Source organism: Oryctolagus cuniculus, chromosome 3 (assembly GCF_964237555.1).
Source record: "Oryctolagus cuniculus chromosome 3, mOryCun1.1, whole genome shotgun sequence".
Classification (NCBI taxonomy): domain Eukaryota; kingdom Metazoa; phylum Chordata; class Mammalia; order Lagomorpha; family Leporidae; genus Oryctolagus; species Oryctolagus cuniculus.
This window is the reverse complement of record NC_091434.1, coordinates 19,250,960-19,276,891: the sequence shown is the minus strand read 5'-3', so window position 1 is coordinate 19,276,891 and position 25,932 is coordinate 19,250,960. Positions and strand designations below refer to the sequence as shown.

The 25,932-nt window shown below is 38.6% G+C and overlaps 1 long non-coding RNA gene across 9 annotated transcripts in view; it reads left to right on the top strand.

Moving 5' to 3' along the window:
- Window positions 1-25,641, top strand: part of LOC103348885 (uncharacterized) — a 233,644-nt gene extending 208,003 nt beyond the window's left edge. For 8 of the 9 annotated variants that reach the window (XR_011387097.1, XR_011387095.1, XR_011387091.1 and 5 more), the window contains one exon: window positions 25,031-25,641. This is a non-coding gene — a long non-coding RNA (uncharacterized lncRNA). Of the gene's footprint in view, window positions 1-4,869; window positions 4,922-25,030 lie in introns of all 9 variants that reach the window. The other variant, XR_011387092.1, reaches the window with a different exon arrangement.
- The last annotated feature ends 291 nt before the right edge of the window (window positions 25,642-25,932 follow it).

The window sequence follows — 25,932 nt, the reverse complement described above, 5'->3', positions numbered from 1 at the left end:
GGATTGCATGGTGGATCTATTCTCAGACTTCTGAGGAATATGCATACTGTCTTCCACAATGGCTGTACCATTCTGCATTCCCACCAACAGTGGATTAGGGTACCTTTTTCCCACATCCTCACCAGCATTTCGTATTGCTTTTTCTTTCTATATATGAGAGCCATTATAACTGGGTTGAGGTCAAATCTCATTGTTGTTTAAATTTGCATTTCCCTGATGGCTAGTGATACTCAGAATTTTTTCATATGTCTGTTAACCATTTGAATTTCTTCTTTTGAAAAATGCATATTGAAGTTCTTTGCCCATTTCTTTTTTTTAAGATTTATTTATTTATTTATTTGAATGACAGAGTCACAAAGAGGCAGAGGCAGAGAGAGAAATAGAGAAGCCTTCCATCTACTGGTTCACTCCCTGAATGGCCGCAATGGCTGAAGCTGTGCTGGTCTGAAGCCAGTAGCCTGGAGCTTCCTCTGGGCCTCCCTCACAGGAACAGAGGCCCAAGGACTTGGGCCACTTTCCACTGCTTTCCCAGGCCTTAGCAGAGAGCTGGATGGGAAGTGGAGCAGCTGGGACTTGAAATGGCACACATATGGGATGCTGGCACTGCAGGCAGTGGCTTTACATGCTATGCCACAGTGCTGGCCCCATCCTTTACCTGTTTCTTAACTGCATTTTGCTGTTGTTGTTCAATTTCTTGAGCTCTTTATAAATTTTGGATATTAATTCTTTATCCATTGCAAAGTTTGCTGATATTTTCTCCCATTTTGTCACTTGCCTCTTCATTGTGTTGAATATTTCCTTTGTAGTGCAGAAGCTTATTAGCTTGATGATCCCATATGTCTATTTTTGCTTTGATTGCCTTTGCTTCTGGGGTCTTTTCCAAGAAGTCTCTGCCTATGCTAGTGTCTTGTAGCACTTCCCCAATGTTCTCCTCTAGTAATTTGATGGTATCTCAGGTCATAGATTTAGATCCTTGTTCCATTTTGAGTTGAATTTTGTATAAGGTGTAAGATAAGAGTCTTTTTTCTACTTCTGCAGGTAGAGATCCAATTTCTCCAGCACCATTTGTTGAGGAGACTGTCCTTTCTCAAGATTATTAGTTGGTTGTAGATATATGAGGTGATTTCTGGAGTTTCCATGGTGTTCCACTGGTCTAAAAAAATTTTTTTTTTGTGCACCAGTACCAGGTTCTTTTAATTATTACTGTCCTGCAGTATGCCTTGAAATCTGGTATTGTGATGCCTCTGGCTTTCTTTTTGTTGTTTAAGATTGCTTTAGCTATCTAGGGTCTCATATCCTTCCATATGAATTTTAGCATTGTTTTTTCTATTTTCAGAAGAATGTGATTGGTATTTTAACATGAATTGCATTGAATCTGTAAATTATTTAAAGTAGTATGGATATCCGTATTATAATATTTCTTCAGTCTGCAAACATGTGAGATTTTTAAATTTTTGTCTTTTATTTTTTAAAAATATTTTGTAATTTCCCATGTAGAGATATTTTACCTCCCTAGTTAAATTTATTCCAAGATATTTAAATTTTTGTAGGTATTGTAGTTGGGATTGAACTTCCAAGTTCTTTTCAGCCCTGGCATTGTCTGTGCATACAGAAGTTAATGATTTTTATGTGTTGGTTTTATATCCTGCAATTTTACTAAACTGTCTTATGAGTTTCAATACTCTCTTAGTGGAGTATTTTGGTTCCCCTGTGTCATCTGCAAACAGTGATGATTTGACTTCCTCTTTTCCAATTTGTATCCCTTTGATTTCTTTTTCTTGAATAATGGCTCTGGCTAAAAATCCCAGGACTATGAAGATCTACTAATAAAAGTACAAAGGAAATCCAAAGCAAACACTAGTAATATTTATGGAAAAACAGCAGGACAAACTTGTTGCTTATCAATAGTAACCTTGAATACAAAAGGCCTAAATTCTCCATTTAAATGATACAGACTGGCTGAATGCATTAAAAACAAGACATATCTATTTGCTTCCTATAAGTAACATACCTCACAAACAAAGACACATACAGTGAGAGTGAAAGGATGGAAAAAGTTACACCATGCTAACAGAAAGCAGATACTAGCAGGTGTAGCCATCCTAATATCAGATCAAATAGACTTTAACACAAAGACTATTGAAAGAGACAAAGAAGGTTGTGATGGTTAAGGGATCAATTGGGTGATGTGACTATAATAATTTTATATGCACCCAGTGCTAGGGTACTTGGTTATTTAAAACAAATGCTAATGGAGATAAAGGGAGATATATATTACAATAAAATAGTAATGGGGGCCTCCAACATACAACTTTCTTCAATAGGTAGATCAACAAAGAAACAATAGAGCTAATCGACACTATGGACCAAATGTACCTGACTGATATCTATAGAACACTGCATCTCACAGTTGAAGCATATACGTTATTTTCATAAGTAAATGGAACTTTCTCTAGGATAGACAATATGCTAGGCCATAAAAGAAGTAACAGCAAATTCAATACAATTGAAGACATTCCATGTGTCTTTTCTGACCACGATAGAATGAAGCTGGATATTAACAACTAAGAATTGTTAGAAAATATGCAAACACATAGAGACTGAACAACATGCTCCTGAATGAACAGTGGGTAATAAAATAAATCAAAAGGGCAATTAAAAAAAATCCTGGAAATGAATACATATCAACCATATGGTATACACTAAAAGTAGTGTTAAGAGGGAAGTTTATAGAAATTAGTGCATACATCAAAGAAAAGACACCAAATAAATGAGCTATCTATGCCTCTCAATGATCTAAAAAAACAACAACAAACCAAACCCCAGGTTAGTAGGAGGAAAGAAATAATTAACATTTGAGAAGGAATAAACAAAATTGAAACAAAAAATACAAAATATCAGCAAAATGAAAAGCTGGTTCTTGAAAAATAAGCAAAATTGATGCAATATTGGCCAACCTAAGAAAAAAGAGGGAGAAGACCCAAATAAATGAAATCAGAAATGAGAAGGAGATATAATAACAGATACCATAGAAATAAAAAGAATCATCAGGAATTAGTACAGAAAGCTATATGTCAACAAATTGGAAAATCTAGAAGAAATAGATTCCTGAGTACATACAACCTACAAAAATTGAGACATGAAGACGTTGAAAACCTAAACAGACAAATAACCAAGATGAAGATTGTCAATAATAAAGACCCTTCCAACAAAGAAAAGCCCAGGACAAGATGGCTTCACTGCTGAATTCCACTAGACTTTTAAATAACTAATTACAATTCTCAAGCCAGTAAAAACAGTTGAAAGGAAGGGTATCCTCCAAGACTCCTTCTTTTAGTTCAGCATCATTTTAATTCCAAAATCAGAAAAAGATACAACTAAGAAAGAGAATTATGGATTAATATGCCTGATTATCGTTGAAGCACAAATCTCAACAAAATGCTAGTTAAACAAATCCAATAACCCTTCAGAAAGATCATTCACCTGGACCAAGTGGGATTTATCTTTGGTATGCAGGGATGGCTCAACGTATGAAAATCAATAAATGTGATACACCACATTAACAAATTGAAGAATAAAAACTTATGATTATCTCAATAGATGTAGATAAACACTCGATAAAATACAACATCCATTCATGATAAAAATCCTAAAGCAAATTGTGTATGGAAGAAGCATTCCCCAACACAGTCAAGGCTATATACAACACATGCAGCGGCAGCATCATATTGAATTGGGAAAAATTGGAAGCATTTCAACCAAGATCCGGAAACAGATAAGGATGCCCACTTTCACCATTGCTAGTCAACATGTATAAAATTCTAAATTGTTAAATGCAAATTCCTTTCAGTTACACCAAAACATTTATTTACCAATGTTGACCAGATGCTGAGTGAACTCTCAACATATTTGAAAATATTGAAATTTAGTGTAGTCTATTCTCAAACTAGAGTGGAATTAAGATAGAGATAAATACAAAAATATAGCTAGAAAATCCTCAAATTTTCAAAAATTAGACTATACTGTTCTAAATAACCCATCAGTAAGTGAAGAAATCACAAAAAATTAAAACATATTTTCACTGAATGATAATGAAAATACAACATAACAAAACTTCTAGAATAAAAGGAAGTAAGAAGTTCCAGGGCAATCTATGGCTTTAAATGCATAATATATAAAAAGAAGAAAGGCTGAAAATCAAAGGTCTTCTATTATGTCTGGAAACTGCACAAAGAACAGAAAAGAACACAACCTTTCCAAAGATTGATTTATTTTATTTGAAAGGCAGAGTCACAGAGAGGGGAAGAGAGTGAGCGAGAGCAAGCGCTTCTGTCTACTGGTTCACTCCCCAAATGGCTACAGTGGCTGAAGTTGGCCTGGCCTGAAGCCAGGAGCTGGGAGCTTCTTCCAGGTCTCCCATATGGGTGTAAGGGCCCGGGGACGTGGGCCATCCTCTGCTGTTTTTCCAGGTGCACCAGCAGGGAGCAGTATCGAAAGTGAAGCAGCTGGGTCTTGATCCAGTGCCCACATGGGATGCCAGCGTTGCATCACGAAGCCGGCCTGAGAAAAGAACACAATAAAAGCAAATGGTGTAGAAAAGGAAATAATAAAATCATAAATCAATGAAATATGAAAGAAACATGCAACAGAGAGGAATAATAAAAGTTGATTCTTTGAAAACACATATTTATAAATTTATAAATGTATTATAATAATGAAAAATAACATTATTATTTTTTGTGACCATAGATGCAAACATCCTGAATATATGTAGAATATATGTAATGTATACTTGATCATTTAGCATTTTGTTCAGATTTTTATTATTGAAGGAGGTGGCTTAAACAACAGACATTTATTTTCTCACAGTTCTTGAGACTGGAGAGACCAAATTCAGGGTTCCAGAGGGATCTGGCTTCTGGTAAGAACTTTTTTTCTGGCTTGCAGATGATTGTCTTCATGCTGTCTTTTCATGGTTGAAAGGGATGTCTTTTGTCTCTTCCTCATTTTTATAAGGTAGCCAGTTTGATAGGATCCAGCCTTTACCCTGATTACCTCATTTAACATTAATCACTTTTTAAAAGTGACTTCTATGCTCCTGGCTTAAGCATGGCCCAGTCCTTGCTGTTGCTGGCATACTGGAGATGAATCAACAGATAAAATGCCTCTCTTTCTCACTCTGTCTCTCTCCCTCTCCCTTCCCCTCTCCCTCTCTCTGCCTTTCAAATAAACTAAATAAATACAAAATAAAATTGGCATGATGATAAGCCTTTTTTTCCTTATTCTGTTAATGTTATGAATCATATTGGTTGATTTTCTAAATTTAAGCCAATCTTATAGTCTTTTATTAAATTCAACTTTGTAGTAATGTGTGTGTATACATGAATGTATAGAATATATTAAAGTTTTCATTTCCTATAGAGTCACATGGAGGCTAGGGCTTCAATATATGAATTTGTTGTGGAGGGGCACAATTTAGGTCAAAAACCTTCTTTTTTAAAAAAGGATTTATTTGTTTATTTGGAAGTCAGAATCATAGAGAGACAGAGAGAAAGGTCCTCCATCTACTGGTTCACACTCCAAAAGGCTGCAACAGCTGGGTTGGGCCTGGCTGAACCCAGAAGTCAGGAACTTAATCTGGATCTCCCACACGGGTGGTACTAGAGCAAGCACTTGGGCCATGTTCCCAGGCCATTAGCCAGGAGCTGCATCAGAAGTGGAGCATCCAGGACAGGAACTGGTGCCTACATGGGTGATGACCTGCTGCACCATAGTGCCAGCCCCTTAAAATAACTTTTATAAGTCATTTTTAAAATAGGTCCACAACACAATGCAAAATATAGGCAAAAAACCTGAACAGGCACTGTAGAAAAGAGAATGTCCAGAAGGCTGATACACATGTGGAAAGTGCTCAACATGGTTGGTCATCAGGGTAATTAAAATTGAGAAACTATTACACACTTGTCAGAATGGTTAAACCCTAAAGAAGAAATAATCAACATTATCAAGTGTTGGTAAGCTGTGGAGTATTAGAAAGTTTCACAGGCTACTTCTAAGAGTATAATTTTTAAAATTGATTGGCAGTGTCTACTAAAAATGATTCAACAATCTACTCTCCAACAGAAAATACATGAATTCATTCAAAGGAATGCAAAGGAATAGTATTATTTTAGTAGTCCTAAGAAATAATTTAAGTGTCTATCAATAGAAAATAGATGCATGTATAGGGGTATGCATATTACTATATATATATAGTGTAATTGTGCACTTTTCTCATACATGTCAATCTTAAATATAAAAAGTTTCTAAGATTTACAAAAGCAAGTACTTCTTGCTATTCCTGAAGCACTGAGAAGGATTAGAAAGGGGAAGACTAACAATTATCAAGAATCTATTGTGCACTGAGTTTATTTTCTGCAGCAGGGTGGGCTTGGTGAGATCAGTGGGAATCTTGAGGTCTTCTGGCCCTAAGATTCCGAGTAGACTGTGGCTGTCCCTGAACCAGTGGCTGAGGCAGGAGGACTGCAGTGTGCAAATTTGTATAGGTTTACGAATCTTAGGCTAGGGAGTGGTGTCCCTTACCCAGACCACATCACTGAGATTAGGCAAGGGGGGGAACCCCCAAGGGAAATCAGGTATTTCAAGATGAAGGAGAAATGGATGCTAGAGTTAAAAATCTTAAAAAAAATTTGGGGTTGCCCAGAATATAACACCGTCTCATTTGACAAGGTAGCCATTTCTTTCCCAGTTTGGATCTCAGTGCCAAAGTTCCTCTTTATGCTAAACCACTGAGTAAAACAACAGCCTTTGATGCCTATGAAGAGGCAGAATAAACAACACAGGAAAGAGAAAGACAAAAAAGCCAGCTGGAGAAAGACAGCAACTTCAGGGTCATGCAAATAGAGTGAGATGAGTGAGATGCAGTTTTCTTGGTGGTGAACAGCTAATTAATGAATATTCTGTACTAAGGTGAACTTTGAATAAGGTAAAACTGGACTTCAGTTTTGGCAAATGGTGACGGAGATCTTAATACACAATACTGGTGTGTTTTCTCGGCTGGTATGGAGCATGAACAGCACAAGTTCACACAGATCTCTGCAGAGATAACTCCCCAGCAACACCGACTTAAGGATTGCACCGATTATTTAGGTAAAATTGGAAATTACTATTTGAAACCCGCGATTGTAGTAGCTATGCCTAATTAGCTATATTCAGCTTATTCAACTATGCACATTAAGTCAATTTTTGATAGTCTTTTTTTTTTTTTTTTTTTTTGACAGGCAGAGTGGACAGTGAGAGAGACAGAGAGAAAGGTCTTCCTTTTCCGTTGGTTCACCCCTCAATGGCTGCTGCCTTTTTTAAAATGTATTTTCGTTTTTCTTCTAGCATCCTCAGTTACTGCTTCTCTTTTGTTAGGCAGTATTTTTTTTTTTTTGACAGGCAGAGTTAGACAGTGAGAGAGAGAGAGAGAGACAGAGAGAAAGGTCTTCATTTTTCTGTTGGTTCACCCCCAAATGGCAGCCACGGCTGGTGTGCTGCACTGATCCGAAGCCAGGAGCCAGGCGCTTCCTCCTGGTCTCCCATGCGGGTGCAGGGCCCAAGCACTTGGGCCATCCTCCACTGCACTCCCGGGGCACAGCAGAGAGCTGGACTGGAAGAAGAACAGCTGGGATAGAATTCGGTGCCCCAACCGGGACTAGAACCCAGTGTGCTGGCACCGCAGGCAGAGGATTAGCCAAGTGTGCCATGGCACCGGCCATGGCAATATGTTAATACTCAAATTAGCTTGACGAAGAACCTGATCCTTGATGTGAAATGTATGTAGTGTGTGTTATAATCTCTTTGTGGGATCTAAACTTTAGATCACAAGATCTTAGAGTGACTCTTTATGGATAAGGTTTGTAATTCATGTTCACCATCATTTTCCTGGGGTCACATAATTTGCATAGTAAATAACAAGAAAAGATATTTCATAGATACACATGATGAAATACTACTCAGCCATAAAAAATAATAAAATCCTGACTTTTGTGACCAAATGGATGCAATTGGAGATCATTATGCTAAATAATAAAATCCTGACTTTTGTGACCAAATGGATGCAATTGGAGATCATTTTGCTTAGTGAAATAACCAGACTCAAAAAGACAATAGAAATTGTTTTTCTGATCTGTGATAGTTAATATATAGAGAGTATAAGCAATTTTAATGTATATGAATGAAATGGTCATCTTTTGGTTTGATTATTGTTTATAGTCCTTTTCCTGTTGAACAGTGGTCTATGCAATTTTCACTTATCTTCATTTAGTGGTGCTTTAAATCATAGACTATAGAGTAAATTAAAAATATGTTATCCCAACAATTTAAAAAGAAAGAAAGGAAGAGGGAGGGAAGAAGGGAAGTATCATTAAATTCTTAGAATTTTATCTATGACTGCATTAAGCCTGTTCTCTTTATTTAAATAAAAAACTGAAAAAAATCTGATTTAAACTTGTACTTTAGCTTTAATAAAATTTAAATATTTTCTATTTTTTAAAAAATACATATTTCTCTTTTTTTAAAGGACTTTATTTATTTTACAGAGGGGAGAGACAGAGAGAGAAGTCGGTCTTCTAATGCTCGGTCACTCCCCAAATGGCTCCAATGGCCCAGCTTGATCCGAAGCCAGGGGCCAAGAGCTGCCTCTGGTTCTCCCATGTCGGTGCAGGGCCTTTTCCAGCAGAAGCCTGGAAATGGAATGGAATGGAAGGGGTGCAGCTGGACACGAACCAGAGCCCATCGGCCACTGAATAGATAAATGTTTCACAGCACTCTGGCCTCAGAATCAGCCCTTAAGGCATGCGGATCCAGCTGAAAAGCCCATGAGAGTATTTCAGGCATGGAAAGCCAAGACACTCTGGGGGAAAAAAAAAAACCTAAATGAAAAGATCTCCACGAGTGAGATCCCAGTGGAAAGAATGGGTCATCAAAGAAGGAGGTACCTTTCTCTGAAGGGAGGAGAGAACTTCCACTTTGACTACGACCTTGTCTAAATATGATCAGAGTTGGTGAACTCAAAAGGCCTCCATAGCCTTGGCAACTTGACTATCATGACTAGAGCCTAGGGAGATTACTGATGCCATAAACAAGAGTGTCAATTTGTTAAGTCAACAACAGGAGTCACTGTGCACTTACTCCTCATGTAGGATCTTTGTCCTTAGTGTGCTGTACATTGAGATTTAATGCTATAACGAGTACTCAAACAGTATTTTTCACTTTATGTTTCTTTGTGGGAGCTAACTGTTGAAATCTTTACTTAATGTATGCTAAACTGATCTTCTGTATATAAAGAGAATCGAAAATGAATCTTGATGTGAATGGAAGGGGAGAGGGAGTGGGAAAGGGGAGGGTTGCGGGTGGGAGGGACATTATGGGGGGAAGCCATTGTAATCCATAAGCTGTACTTTGGAAATTTATATTCATTAAATAAAAGTTAAATAAATAAATAAAAAGAATGGGAAAAAAAGCCAGTAAAAAAAAAGTGTAGGAAATAAAAAGTCATCCATAAAAAAAAAAGATAAATGTTTCAAAGGGCAATGAATAATCTCAATGATGAGTCTCAGGGAATGTGAAAGAGAAGGGTTCTCTGTGGTCTGGAGAAGACTTTGTAAAAGAGAGAATGCTTGAAAGGAAGAAAACAGTATTTGAATGGAGAGGGAAGGCCTATGGCTAGAGGTAGCATTGTGAAGAAAGATACAGGGAAGAATTAGAAAGACCCAAGTCTGGAGGTGACTGCTCAACTCCTGCAATTCTATGTGAATTGCCTTTGGGACCCAGGAGTGGGTACCCAACAATGTTGTCTATAGCACATGGCCCTGACTCTCTGTCCATGGCCAATTAACCCACTCTGGGTCTTAAGAACTTAGAATAAGAAGTTGAGAATCACAGAAATGGAAAATCTTATGTGGCATCTCAATATTGATAGATGTACTACATCTGTGTTTCTCAGCCTTCTTGGGAGCATTTTTTCCTAATGGTTCCCACTTCAGTGAAAGTTTAATCCCATAGACATATTGTGTATCTGTTTATGCACTAGATCTTTATAACAAGAGAGCAATGTTTTTTGCCTCCTTCCCCAGGAATCAAATGTTTTTTTCTTGAGGGCAATCTCACCCCTGTTGAGAACATTTTTCCTTTTGCTTTTTTAAGAGACAAAATCTCTGAATTCCCACAGCTGGTCCCCAGGGTATCCCAATTTCTCCACTTTTCTTAGCTTGTTTGCTTAACTCTTCATTGAGTTTTGGGAGATACTGTTTCATCTGTTACAAACATTCACTTTCTGTTATGTGCAACCAAAATATCCTAAAAAGAAAAGCAAAACCCTAATAACAGCTTTAAAGGAACTCTACACTGTTTAAGACACTCCCAGGAGACTACCTCAGGGATTCATGCCATGACCTTCCTTATTACGTATGTTTTCATATCAGCACCTGCTTTTTTTTTTTATGGAAAAAGGTAGATACTGGTTTTTAATTCAAATTGAAGGCACTCTGAATCTACATATTATAGAAAAGGCAACATGAAATTGCTTTGAATAATGGAAAATACATCTGTATCTGAATAATTTAGATACTGAACTATTTTCATTTGCATTTTACACATGTATCCCAGCCATCCCACAAAATGCTGAATAAGTAGAAGAATCAATATCGGAATTTATTTGTGCAGAAGTTTAAAAGCTAGTAGAAATAAAAGATGAGAAAGATCTTATCTCATCTCATGCACTATTCTACCATCAAATCAACTCTGAAATTAGGGTGTGATCTGTTGCTTTCTTTTAAAATGCGTTTAAAAAGCATATTTTACTTTAAAATTATTTTAAGATTTCTTTGGTATAACTCAGACTATGATTTTTAGATTACATTTTTATTCCTAACATTTGGTGAACATATTTTTGCTTTTGCTAATAGTGTAAATTAAAGACCTCAGTTTTTATAGTCTTTGTTAATTTGATTCTTTATGGTCTATCTCTTCATCTCTTTATGTTGTCATTTTCCTAGACTTGATGAATCTTTATTATAACTTTTAAGTTCTTGTCTCTTATATCACTACTTCCATGTTTTCAATAATATCCATCTTGAGATCTTTAGATTATTTTCCCATGCCTCTTGATTTTATGTATATTTTCTCAGTTTCAAGTGTCTTTTTATATTTTTCTCCAAGACGTAATTGTTAGTAAAGATAAAATAGAAAAAATGTCTAATGCAGCATTTCTACCCTGCATTCTTGCTTTCCACATAGCTTCTGTTGAGGCTCTACTAGTATTTAATGAAACAGATCAATACCAATTCTAAATTAATATATACATTTAAAGGAACCAGGACCGCTTTTTCCTTTGGTGAATAAAAGTTAATTTAAAAAATGTTTAATAAAGTAATGGATTAAAAAGCAAAGGCTCCATTCAGTCATTGCTTTCCTGAGCATGAAAATGTGTGTGAGGCTTTTTACATACATGAACTAACTTAATCTTAGTATAATGCTAGCATGTAAAGTTCTAATTCTGTCTGTTCATGGGGTTGCTTAAAGAAACTGAACCATACAGAGATTGCCAGTAAATAAATGTAAAGGCTGGATAATGACAGGTTTGTAGAATTCTGAAGTCTTAGCTCTTTCCACTTAGGTAACTATTTCTGAAAAGTTTTAAACCCACGAGGATTTAAAAACTTGAAATGTTTAGGGGATATCCACATTCCAGGAGCACATTAGGTTTCCACTCCTCATTTGCCTTTGAATGGATGACTGACTGTTGAGATAATTATAAATCAGCCGGGTTGGGTTCTTTCTCTGAAGCATTTTGCATGTTCATGTACTCAGTGCCATAGAGATGTTTCTGATGGGTGAGGAAATTCATGGTTTGTGTAGGTGACCTGACTACAGAAATGTTGTGGGCCTCCTTCTACATGTCTTGCTTTGACATCCACACCAGCTGAGCTAGTGGCCAGGGCACCTGCAGTCTGTGGGCTCAGGAATTGCATCTCAGGCTGACAACAGCTGTCAGCTGAAGGCTTGGGGGCCTTCTCATCACAGAGTGGTCAGATGATCTCATCATATGGAGAGGCTGGAACTTTGTCCACTTCCTGAGCAAAGAGAAGCTCTTTTCCGGTAGGATGTAATCAGGCACCCTCTTCTAATCAAATTGCATGTGGGTCTTTCCAGTTACTTTGAGCTACTGTCTCTTTGCATCCATCAGCAGATTGAGTGGGTTGAGGTCCAAGGGGCAGGGACTTGCATTTCCCATTGAGGAGACCACACTTGTCTTCTATGAGGTAGTACAACATTTTCATTTCCATTTTAGAGACAAAATAACTAGCTTCTGCAGCAATGGTGTTGGCATACTACAGAAATCAAATATGTAGGTTTTTGAGCAAATATTGTGAGTTAGGTAGACACATTCTTATTTGTGGAGGAGCAGACAGGATATACAGGTGTATATCTCGGACTTCCAGCCCAATCCCTGGGAGAATGAAAGCCTGGCTCTCTTCCTGTATTGTCCTTTCTGTATGGTGTTCTTTTGTATTTGAATCAATGATATTTATACAATACCTACAAGGATCCAATCCCTGTACTGGCTGATGTTGTAGGAAATGGGAGAGAAAAGCAGTTCATGAATTTAGTGGAGTGTACAGGCCAAAGATTTTTACATGTATAAGATGCATGACAATGCTAGATGGCATAAATTAGAAGACTGATGATTATATGGGCAGCCCGGACCACCACTGGACTGTAAGCTCCACCCCCCACCCCCAGTAGCCACTTTACATCTCAGTGTCCTTATCTATGAAATAGGGTTAACATTGACATCTAAGTCCTATTATTATTCTTAGAGAGAAATGAGATCACAGCAAAGAGGATAATGGGGTAGGCATTTGGTGTAGGTTAATACATAGATTAATATGTCTGCACCCCATGTCAGAGTATCTGGGTTTAAGTCCTGACTCTGGCTCCTAATTTCAATTCTTGCTAATGCACACGCTGGAAGGCAGCATATGATGGCTCAAGTGTCTGTGTTCCTGAGGACTCAGATTTTTTTTTAAGATTTATTTATTTTATTTGAGAGGTAAAGTTACAGACAGTGAGAGGGAGAGACAGAGAGAATGAGAGAGAGGTCTTTCTTCCGTTGGTTTACTCCCCAAATGGCTGCAATGGCTGGAGCTGCGCCAATTTGAAGCCAAGAGCCGGGAGATTCTTCCAGGTCTCCCACGTGGGTGCAGGGGCCCAAGGACTTGGGCCATCTTCTACTGCATTCCCAAGCCATAGCAGAGAGCTGGATTGGAAGTGGAGCAGCCAGGACTAGAACTGGCGCCCATATGGGATGCTGGCGCCACAGGCGGAGGATTAACCTACTGCACCACAGCGCTGGCCCTGAAAGACTCAGATTAGATAACTGACTCCCGGCTTCTACTCAGCCCAGTCCTTGCACTGTGGGCATTTGGGAAGTGAGTCAGCAACTGGGAGTCTATCTGTCTCTAAAATAATGAATGAATAAATACAATTAAAAAAAAAACAGGAGATAAGCAGAGTGCTCAGTTTATAATAAGGGCTCAATACATTGTAGCTGTTTTTGGTAAGAATGGCTAGAGTATCAGTGGAGTTAACTTTTTTTAACTTTTATTTAATAAATATAAATTTTCAAAGTACAGCTTTTGGATTACAGTGGCTTTCCCTCCCCAATACCTCCCTCCCACCTGCAACCATCCCATCTCCCGCTCCCTCTCCCATCCCATTCACATCAAGATTCATTTTCAATTATCTTTGGAGATGAAGTGAATGGATTAAAGGTAAACCTGGAATTTACTTCCAGCCCTACCTCTGACAAGATGGGTGATGTGGGCAAGTCAGTTTTTCCCTGTGCAACTCCAGTTCCTCATTTATAGAAGGAAGTGGTTAGAGAAGATGGTCTCTAATATTGCATGCAGGTTCTTCAATTTGGGGTGGGTAGCAAAATCAAATGTCAACAGGGGCCCTTCAGGAAATAGTAACATGTCAAGTGAGTTAGGCATAAGAAAAAAATTAATCTCTGGCCCTGATGTCATGGCACAGTGGACTAAGCTGTGCATTGTGCCACTGGCATCTTATTTTGGAGTGCCATTTGAGTCCTGGCTGCTCAGCTTTGTATCTGGTTCCTGCTAATGCTCCTTGGGAAGCCAGGGAAGATGGCCCACATACTTGGATCCCTGCCACCTATGTTGGGAACCCAGATGGAGTTCCAGGCTCCTGGCTTTAGCCTAGCACAGACTTGGCTATTGTGACCATCTAGGGAGTGAGCCAGCAGATGGAAGATTTCAGTCTCTGTTTCTCTTCTCTCTGTCACTCAACTTTCATATACATAAATAATTTTTAAAAAAGAAAAGAAAAACTTGGCTTCAGTACCCAGAGACACTCAAGAGATGTGGAGACTCAGTATATCCAGCACTGCCGCTGAATGCTGTCATGGGGAATGTGTGCTCAGGGGCACAATATATTCTGAAAACTGAGCTGAGACTCCACGTTTCTATGATTTTTTATAATTTTTGAAAGCTGACAAGTAATTCAACTTCTTTGTTAATTTGATATTGTTTGGGTCACTACTTTCTGAGCCAAACAAAATATTCTTGTGGGCTACTGGTTTGCTGCCTTCTGATTTGGTCCAGGAAAATAAGAACCACGATTAGAAAAATGACCGTCTAGAGGGCAAGTTTAAGCAAAAGTAGAATCATTTACTGTCAGTTCATTTTCTGTTACCATAATAGATCCCACAAACTGGGTAATTTGTAAAGCATAGAGGTTAATTTAGCCTAAGGTCCTGTAGGCTGAGAAGCCCAAGAGTGTGGCACTGGTCTTTGCTTGGCTTCTGGTGGGGACTCTTTTTGCTTCACTGGAACATGGCAGAGGGCATCAGGTGGTGAGGCAGAGCCAGTGTGTGTCAGAGAGAGTTCACTCCCACAAAAACCCATTCATCCATCTGTCCGTGAATGGATCCATTCCTTCATGTGGTGAGAGTCCTCACGACTCAGTCTAAAATCTTGTTTTGCGAAGATCACTAACATATGACTTAAGGGGACTAATTTTCCAACACACGAATTCTGGAGAAAACACTCAAATCATAGCATTCAGCGACCCTTGATTGTTTTGCTAATAAAGGTTTCTAGGAATGGGTGACCCCATGCCCACCAACTCAGAAAACCTCCTGCAGGTAGTAAGAGGATTGAAACTCAATCCTGTTTCTAATTGGGTCAAAATGCCAAGGTTCTCCCTTTCTATGATATTTTCAACCTCTTTTAGGCTTTTTTTTTTTTTTCACTTACTTTCAGGGCATTGAGAATGGCTTAGGCCTGCTTAGAAAGAACTAAAGCTAACACACCCATGTGCCACTTTTTATAGACACTTTAAAGCTGGCTCTAAATAGTGGATTCTCCGTTTGGGAAGGGGGATGACCTCTCAGAATTTCCATGTTGGGGGAAGGTGCAGTATGAAGAAACCCCAGCACCCAGGTGTTTTTGATATGCCCTTTGCAGCATGCAGGCAGGAGACATGAGATTTGCCTCCATTGTCCAGAATCGCTGTTGCAGAGTTTGAGGTCTTGAGCAAGACAAGAAATCCCACTGAGTCCCCCAGTCTAGCCTGGGCCCATCAAGGATTGTGTGAGGGCCAGGCTGTTGGTCCAGTAAGAATGCCCTTCTGAATGGGTGGTAGTCAATTTCTACAGATGGAAAATTCATCTTGATTCAACTGACTGGCTTCATGCAGGCATCAGCTGGAATCAAACCGAGCATGATATGGTCTTTAGAGCATACAGCAGCTGACCAAATCAATTGATTTTTTTATAACTGCAGCTTTTCATTTGGCATCATAAAGACACAACCTAAATAAAGCATTCGCCTCTAGAATGTGTTTAAATTGAATTTCTGGATACTTTGGCATGCATCCAGTTTTAAATAAGTTCTGATCTAACTGTATTTAATCTCTAATCAAAGGATCTTAGTATACGGAACATTCCCGTTAATAATGATACCTTAGACATCCATTAAGTCTGGACATTAATTTTATGGAAATTCTCTAATACATCTCCATTAGAATTTTTTTTCTGGACAAAATTAGTAATAAAAGCTTTTAATAAATGTCATAAATATCTATATTCAGTCAGACTATTACCCAAATTAAAGCCAGACCAAAATAGAAAATAGTCACCACTACTAAAAATCATGACCTTCAGGGGACATTTTGAAAAAAGAAATTATATGCTCTATTATTACTCAAAATGCATTTGTTATCAAGAATAATTAGCTAGTGGGAGCAAATTACTGGTTATTTGCCCACTGTGTGAATTCCCTAGTTTTGTATTGTATATCTAGTGGCTCATGCAATCAACTCTATGGTCTGTCCACATTGTAAAACAGGCTTTAAACCAGCAAGGTAAAAATTTGAGTTCTTTACTCCTTTTTGACCAGATATGAGAGACTGAGAAAGTTAGTTATATTTCTTGAATATTGTTTTCATCATCTTTAAAATGGGTGACCAATACCTCTTAGAAGTAGGTTGGGAATAGGTATGCAGAATATCTAGTACTGCCTGCCCTTGACCCATAGGTGGTACTAACTGAATGGAAGTTATTGCTTGTGTCCAGGACTGAGGGGATTTAGGTGTATAGGTTTTCAGAAGGTGAAGAAGGGTAATGAGGAATGAGTGCTGGCTTTTATTCTCATCACTGTCTGAGCCAATGACCGCTCTTGCCTGCCTTCTTGGGTTCTTTGTTTCTCATTCTCTTGGTAATCAACCAAGCTAGACATGACAGATGGAAACAAATGTGTGTGTACCGCAGTGCTTTTCTTTCACATCTAAGCTTTGGGGTATGGTGTAATTGCGGTCTAATTTTTGTCCCATTTGATCTGGCCTGTGTAGCCACAATAAAACAAATGCAGCACTTAAGCAAAACAGATAGTAGGAGTTTACTGGAACAGTAGAAAGACAGGAAGTAGAACCAGACACACTGGCTTCCTAGCTGCTTGATGGGTGTTCACCGGCATTTGACTTTTATTACAAGGCCAACACCTTTGTACTTCAGCTTCAAGTCCCTTTCCCATAAATTCTTTGTTAATTGAGTTTTTGCTTACCACCTAAGGTGGTCCTTACAGTTAAAATTTGGAAATACCCTTAAAAGTAATCTAGTCAAGGCATTTTGAAACTATTTTTAAAGGTGATGGAATACTTTCTTTAAACAGAATCTTAAAAGGAGATATAAATGAATAAAAGAGATAAAAACTATAATTGCTCTGATTTTAAGCAAGAGTAAAAGGGGCTGGTTTCCCCATTCATACCCCTTACTCCACCTCCTTGTCATTTCCAAGAATAATAGTTAGAAAACCATAGATTCTGGTTTGATATTCTCTGGAAATAAATACTGAGAGGATAATTGACCTTCTCAAGATCACACAGTTAATTAATGGAGGGAGAGCCTAGGGCCCAGGTGTACTTACTTGAGGAACATCATATTATTTGCAGCTCTTATACTGAACTATAACCTCAGAAGTCTTTCTCTTTACCCCCTGTGCCTCTGGATATCATGTCTCTGATGTAATCTCAGTCCACTGCTTCTGAGTGCAGCAGAATGTACAGTTTCTACTTGTAAATGCGGGCATGGAGAAAGAGTGCTAATATCAATGGTGCAGTTACAGAGGACAAGCAGTTTAGACTTTTGTGAGAGTTCCCTTTATTTCTTTTTATTTTTAACTTTTATTTAATAAATATAAATTTTCAAAATACAGTTTATGGATTACAGTGGCTTTCCCCCCCCCATAACTCCCCTCCCCACCCGCAACCCTCCCATCTCCTGCTCCCTCTCCCATTCCATTCACATCAAGATTCATTTTCAATTATCTTTATATACAGAAGATCAATTTAGTATATATTAAGCAAAGATTTCATCAGTTTGTACCCACACAGAACATAAAGTGTAAAATACTGTTTCAGTATTAGTTATAGCTTTAATTCACATTGAACAACACATTAAGGACAGAGATCCTACATGAGGAGTAAGTGCACAGTGACTCCTGTTGTTGCCTTAACAAACTGACACTCTTGTTTATGGTGTCAGTAATCTCCCTAGGCTCTTGTCATGAGTTGCCAAGGCTATGGAGGCCTTTTGAGTTCGCGGATTTGATCTTATTTAGACAAGGTCATAGTCAAAGTGGAAGTTCTCTCCTCCCTTCAGAGAAAGATACATCCTCCTTTGATAGCCCATTCTTTCCACTGGGATCTCACTCGCAGAGATCTTTCATTTAGGTGTGGTTTTTTTTTTTTTTTTTTTGCTAGAGTGTCTTGGCTTTCCATGCCTAAAATACTCTCATGGGCTCTTTAGCCAGATCTGAATGCTTTAAGTGCTGATTCTGAGGCCAGAGTGCTGTTTAGGACATCTGCCATTCTATGAGTTTGCTGTGTATCCCACTGCCCATGTTGGATCATTCTCTCCCTTTTTTATTCTATCAGTTAGTATTAGCAGACACTAGTCTTCTTTATGTGTTCCCTTTGACTCTTAGACCTATCAGTATCATGAATTGTGAACTGAAATTGATCACTTGGACTAGTGAGATGGCATTGGTACATGCCACCTTGATGGGATTGTATTGGAATCCCCTGGCATCTTTCTAGCTCCACCATTTGGGGCAAGTCCGATTGAGCATGTCCCAAATTGTACATCTCCTCCCTCTCACAACTGTGACATCTGAGTCTGTCTTCATCCAGTCCAAGACTTAACCATTTCTTTCAGCCTTTTTGTCTATCCAAGACCCTTGTAGCTTTCCTCTGGCCATTGGGTGTGTTTGTGTCTGTTTTAAATGCAGTTTATGGATGCCTGAGAATCACGAAGCCCTGTCTTGCCTGACTCAGATTCCAGAACCAATTGGTTCATGTGTTTGCAGCCCCTTTCAGGCAGGTCTTAACTGAACTTGTCCATTGTCTGTTGCAATGTAAAACCAATAAACTCCACAGACAGACCAATAAGATTGTATTTAGTCCATCACAAAGCAGAAAACTGAAGAACATTTGGAACATAAAGCTTAGCAAGTGAAAAAAAATCATCCACAATTTACCATAATTCATTACTTTTGACATCTTGGAATGTTCCTTCTCTTTCTCTTCCTTTTTTTTTTTTCCAGGGGAAGCTTAACTTATTAAATTTTATTTTTACACTTTTTCCTTTTATAAAAAGTGTTGTTACAAATATCTGTGTAGCTAAGTTTTAGTCATATCTCTTGGAAATGTCCAATTTTAAGACTCTTGATTTCTATAAGAATTCCTCAAAAAGTTCATGGAACATGAATATTATGAAATTCAAAAATGTTTTATACTAAAATAAGCTTATCTGTGCATTCTCTTTTTTAATAACTTTTTGAAGTCCTCTTATATTTTCTATTTCCCAATTTTGAGTTTTCTTTCAAGCTGAGGCATGGTTCACTCAATCATTTCCATCATATGCTCTTTTTAACCCATTACTAAAACTCTAAGTAATCCTTCCATCTTATGACATAATCTTTTGTTCCAATTATAGCTATAAGAAATCAAGTGACATATATGATCATAAAAACGTCTTTCAAGTGTGAACAATGGAAAAATTAAAATGGTTTGAATCGCAAAATCTTCAAGGCATGGCATCATTTTTCTTGCTGTTATTTTATTTTTGACTTCAGTGTTATAGGTTACAGTTATTAAGAAGTTGCTCTGTGAGTCAGAACCTGTCCTGCATACTGAAACTTCATTGTTTGAGTCAATCTCAAAATAATAAAAAGCTCTCATTTTGGAGATAAAGAAATGTAGGTCCAGCAAGACTACTTCTTGCTAAAGGCCACACAGCTAAGAAGGTTGTTGAAATAGTGGCTCCACAGAGGTCCAGTCCCCCTCCCTAGGACCTATGGATATGTACAAAATACAATATTATATATATATGTATGTGTATATATATATATATAAAACGTAACATGATATGGATTTAGCGGATATTAAATTATGTGCCTTGTGGTAGGTCTGTTGAATTAGATTATCTAGATGGGTCTTATGAATCCCACAGGACTTTATAAATCAAAGAGGGAGGCCAGAGGATCAGTGTAGGAGATGTGATGATGGGAGCAGAGGTCAGAGGGCTGTGATCATTGACAGGGAGAAGAGTGGAGGAGTACAGGTGGCCCCTGGAAGCCAGAAAAGGCAAGGACACAGCTTCTCCTATGGAACGTTCAGAAGGAGCAGCAGGACTGTCCCAGGATCATATAATTAATGTAACAGCTTCTCAGATACCCCTCAAAGCCTGTACACATGTGATTACCAGGATGCTATTCCCAGATTGTTCAGCTTTTTATGCAGAACCAAGAATCATCCTACCCAAAGCTGCTGCTTCAGAGTTTGGAACTCTTTGGCGAAACTGGCTTGCATAGGAAGACTTTGTTACCCATACCTGTGGAAACTGATCTGTTCCTCAGAAATGTTTTTCACTGTTGATGAGAAGGGTATACAGCTGTCAACCTAGTTTTCTAAAATGACAAGTAGATAACATTGGCATTCTATGTATTCCTGGCTGATTTTAATTATTCTTTTGGTTGGAGTGAATACAACTTTTGTTCTAAAGTTGATAATGATAGCTTTCTATTACCTCTTTTATTTCCATGAGGGGTATATCTATATTTTTAAAAATTCCATTACATACACATCTGTGGTTACTCTCTTATTTTTCTAAATGCAATTATCCAGCTAAGCTAAATTATGGAAAAGAAATTATAAAAATCTTTTCCTGCCAACAATCTGAATCTGGCCAGCACATTCTTGGTGGTTTGAATGTTGGGTAAAATTTCTTTTTATTCTTTTTTCTTCCCTGCTGCTGCCCCCAGAATGCTTTTAAACTCCAAAATACTGATATTTCTTAAGGTTGTTCTTGAGCAATGCACCATTGCCAAGTTCATATTTGTGCACTTTGTAGCTATAGATGTATTACAGTTTCAATTTTAATTTTGAGTTGTCAAGTAGAAAACAAAAGTACACATGGTAGCTTTTATACATTATGAGTTATTCACAGAGTGAAGTTATATTTAAAATCATAACTGGGGGATTTGGAATGTGGTATTAATGGTATGTAATACATTAGTGAGAGTAAAAATAATTGCAACAATTCTTAAGAACGTTGGCTTACACTAGAAAGGGGTTAGGTTGAATCATGGCAATTAGAGAATAAGAGACTCTAAATTAGGGAGAAATGTTGAGCCTAGCAGTTAAGACACCATTTAAGATGCTCAGATTCTGTATTGGGATACATGGGTTACATACCCAGCTCTGCTCCTGACTCAAGGCTTCCTGTCAGTGTAGACTAAGGGGTGATAATTCAAATGGCTGGGTTCTTGTCACACACTTGGGAGACCTGAATTATATTCCTGGTCTCCAGCTTCTGCTCCAATCCAGCACTGGCCATTGTGGTCACTTGAAGAGTGAGTCAGAAGCCGGCACCATGGCGCAGTAGGTTAATCCTCTGCTTGGAGTGCCAACATCTCATATGGGTGCCGGTTCGAGTCCTGGCTGCTCCTCTTTCAATCCAGCTCTCTGCTCTTGCCTGGGAAAGCAGTGGAGGATGGCCCAGGTCCTTGGGACCTTGCACTCACATGGGAGACCAAGAAGAGGCACCTGGCTGGCTCCTGGCTTCGGAAAAGCACAGCTCCAGCTATTGCAGCCATTGAGGAGTGAACCAATGGACGGAAGACCTTTCTCTCTGTCTCTCCCTCTCACTGTCTGTAACTTTACCTCTCAAATAAATAAATAAAAAATCTTAAAAAAAAAAAAGAGTGAGCCAGTGGATGGGAGCTCTCTCTGTCTGTTTTTCTCTGTCTACTATCAAAATAAATAATAAAACTTCAAAAACGAGAAAGACTCTAGATTATTTTTGGTTGTTCAGTTTTGCCTGGTTACAGACCCTGTAGAGCACTCTTTTATTCATGCACCGTTGTCCAGAGTGTAAACTCTTCTAGCACTCTTGTAGAGTGGACTGATGATGTGTGTCATGTTTATTAGCCTAAATGTGTGGTTTACTCCTGCCTGGACCTTCCAGAAACTCTTACAAAACCCACAGGAGACAAATGCAAACTATAATGTTCCCTACTTGCTGTTGTAGCTTTAGCTGGAAGTAACCTGGGTCTCCATGGGGGGACTGATGTGGTGAGTTCTGCACCACTGTCACAGTGGAACACAACAGTCAGAAGCAATCGCTGCTATGTCAATGCCAAATATTTAATATATTTTGCATGGAACAGTAAGCAAAACATTAGGAATCAATGTGGTCTAAAGGAAGAGATAGTCAATAGTAAGGAAAAGTCTTCATTATTCATTTATTCTTCACAAAGAGATAATGGATAGAGTCACAAGCCTGGCTTGGGATCGCAGCTCTTCTAGTCCTGTGATTTCTTTCTAGCTCTTTGACTTTCATCAAGTAGTTTAACCTCTTTGTGCTCTGTGCATCACAAACCTGAACTGTAGCGTGGGCCTAATACTAGCATCCCTTAGGACCTAATGAAGCTTAGGTGAGTTAATATATGCATATGTAAAGTGCTTAGAAAGTGCCTGTATAAATACCACAATGGTAAGAGATATCATTATAATTCATCTGTTTATTGAATGTTTGTTAAGTGTTAAATAGAAGATGTTTTGAGGGGCAGGCATTTGGTGTAGCAATTATGTGCTGCTTGAGAGGCCTGCATCCTACATCAGAGTGCCTGGTTTGCATCACAGTTCCCCTGCTTCTGATCCAGCTTCCTGCTAGTTTGCACCCTGGGAGGCAGCAGATGATGGCTCAAGAACTTGGGTCCCTACTGCCCATATAGAAAACATGGATTGAATTCTAGGCTCTTGGCTTCAGCATAGCCCTGCCCCAGTTCTTGCAAGCATTTTGAGAGTGAATCGGCAGATGGAAGATCTCTCTATCAATCTCCTTGTCTCTCTGCCTTTCAAATAAAGTAGAAATAAATAAGTAAAGATTAAGATTAAAAAATTAAAATATTCTGGGCAACCATGCTTATGCCATCTAAATAGGAATAGAGGAGCCAAAAAACCTGAAAAGTAGATATGGAGCTAGTAGCTAGGGTCCTGTAACCTAAGATTCTACAGACTGGGAAAGTCACTAAATAATAAGGTATAAAAACAAATTTGTCAGTACTCTCCTGTATGTGCATAAGTTTTAACACTGACTGGAATATATAACTCTGAATTGAGTCCTACCAGTGGGCTGCAGTGTACAGCAAATTTTGGTTTCAGAGAGAATCACAGTCACCCATGTCTGTATCCTGGTTGTCCTCACACACCCGTTCTCTGATGTCAAAGCTTGTTTGTCATCATAACTTTTCTCCCTGATACCCACAAAAGGCTTGCAACCAGAGGCAGTAAATGGGGATGAACAGTTGGGAAGGGTCCAGAAAAGTTGGGAAAGAGTGTTCTGACTTGGGATTCTGTGCACACTCGGAAGGTGGTTTTATTATCATGGATCTGGATGGGCCTAGGGAGCTGGAAGTCATGTCCCTTGGGGTGCAGATAGCTCAGAGAGAGCCCTTCCTGTACTTTCTCTCAGTGTCTTCTCTTCTCTTGGTTTGGCAAAAAAGGTTTGCTCAGTCCTGGTCTGCCCATGGCAGAGTGCAGCAGCTGCACGCACTGTAGCACTATGCAGTGTCTGCTGAAACTGCAGAGGGTCCTTTGATCCCCTCCCTCATTCTGAGAGGTGACTGGCTCTAAAATATCTTTGGGAATTAGCTTGGCTCTGTTTCAACTGAGTCACAGTAATGAGATGTTTGCTGACGTTAGATTTGTTCTTTTCCCTTCTCCTAAACCATTGGTTCTCAAACTTGGCACTTTAGAATTATCTGGGGAGCCTTAGAAAGTGCTGATGAAGGGTCCACTAGCTGAGATTCTAATGAAAATGTTCTGGAAGGGGTTTTGTGAGGTTCTTACATGTCTTCTGGTGATTCTGACATGCAACACAGCATGGGAACCAGGGCCTTGAACCCCCACGTGGCATCTCATGGACAGGCACACTCTTGGGTGCAGGGCACTGATTGTGAGCGTGCAGTGCAGAAAGTCATCCCTCAAGAGCCCCACATAACTCTCTGGGAGCTGTTACAATGTTTGGCAATTTTCCAAAGCTCAATGTTCCCGTCACTGGACGCTGAGGTGGTACAGGTTGAATTGAGGTACAAATAACAGCAGGGAAATGCGAGTGTTAAGAAAGTCTAAATGGCTCATAACGACGTGGTTTCTTTTCCATTAGAACTTTGTTTATAAAAGGTTGTATGGAGGTTTTCCCTGAGAGGGAAACATTCTTATGTGTGTGTGTGGTTTTTTTTCATTGTGATCAGATAACAATGACAATGTGTGTTAAATCATAAATAAATATATGTATGTTTGTATATATACAAGGTCTTCAAAAAGTGATGGAAAATTCATATTGTGAAAAAATGATGCATGGTTTTCACTATCTTTCAATTTCATTTTTCTATAAACCTTTTGGCATACCTTCACATATAATATGAATACACACAGATACAAGTGCACACACACACTCATACATACAGTTTTAAAGCAGAGACCAGGAAATAAGGCCCTAAATGGATGGAGACCAAATACATTTCTATTTACTCCTTGTATATTTAAGACAGAAAATTTTTCAAAAGAGGGAGAGGGTATTGCACGATGAGCTGGAGTTATGGAGGTGGCTAAAATCCTCCTGGGTGATCCTCAGAGGTTCTGATGGATTGTTACAGGCAGTTCAGCTCATGGAGATTTCATTTAGCAAATTGCCTTCCTTTTATTGTTTTTATTTGCCTGATATTCCTGATAGTCGAATAGTACTCCATCTGCCAAAGGTCACAGCTATACCCGGGCACCAGCAAGACTTCCCCCTGAGGAACAGAGTTATTGATGCCCTCTGCAGGGGGTTTCCTGCCCATGGTGCTGCAAAGTTAATTACTGGAACTAACACCGGCTCTATTCTGTCATTCTGCAGGCAATTATGAATACTGCTGCAACTTCCAAAAACTGCTGGGGACTTCCTAGGATACTGATAGGCCTGTGTGGTGTCTAATGTCATGGAAATCTCATCATAAACCCCAGGAGATCCAGAGATGTATGGTGGAGAGGCTTTGTGCCGCAGCACGTGCTGTTTAAACACTTTTCAGTGTTCTCCAACTCCTGTCCTACAGATGCCTACCAGAATGTGTAACCAATTAACCATTATGGACTGTGAATTTCAGCATCACTAAGTAGATCTGCAATGGCAAGGCAAGTTTTTTAATGTTTGAAAAAAAAAAATCAGACTTCATGCTCTGATGTGAGCAGATACCCTATTCTGGAAGTGGTTCTTATTCTTTAAAACCAGAAAGGTTCCATATAATCTGAAATGCATATTCTTTCCCATGTATAAACAATATATATAGTATGTCTCTACTTTTATCACTTCTCAGCCTTTGGGATAAGAGCAAGTGTAGTATGTCTATATTTTTGAAAGCAATGGTAGTCTCTTGATCCATGAATAGACAATTCAGAGATTGAATGAGTACATCGTATAATGGCTTGATTGTGTTTTAAATGATTATTAAAATAGATCTATATCTGTTATTTCAAACATCGATCGGTTTTGTCTTTAAGATAAAATACCACTTAGAGAAAGGTTTCATAAAACTGTAGAGCTAGGAAATAGTTGATAATATTACTATGTCTGACCAAGGTTAATCCCTTTAAAAATCTTTCCTAGTAATAATCCCTACCAGCTCTGTGCATAAAAGGAGCAACCTGGTGGAAGTTCTGTATTCCAGGAGTTTGTTCTAGCATTATCCTGTGTCATCTGCTCATATATCTGTCTTTTTGCTCCCTCTCCAAGTCAATACCTATTACTTGTTTTCTGGCTCA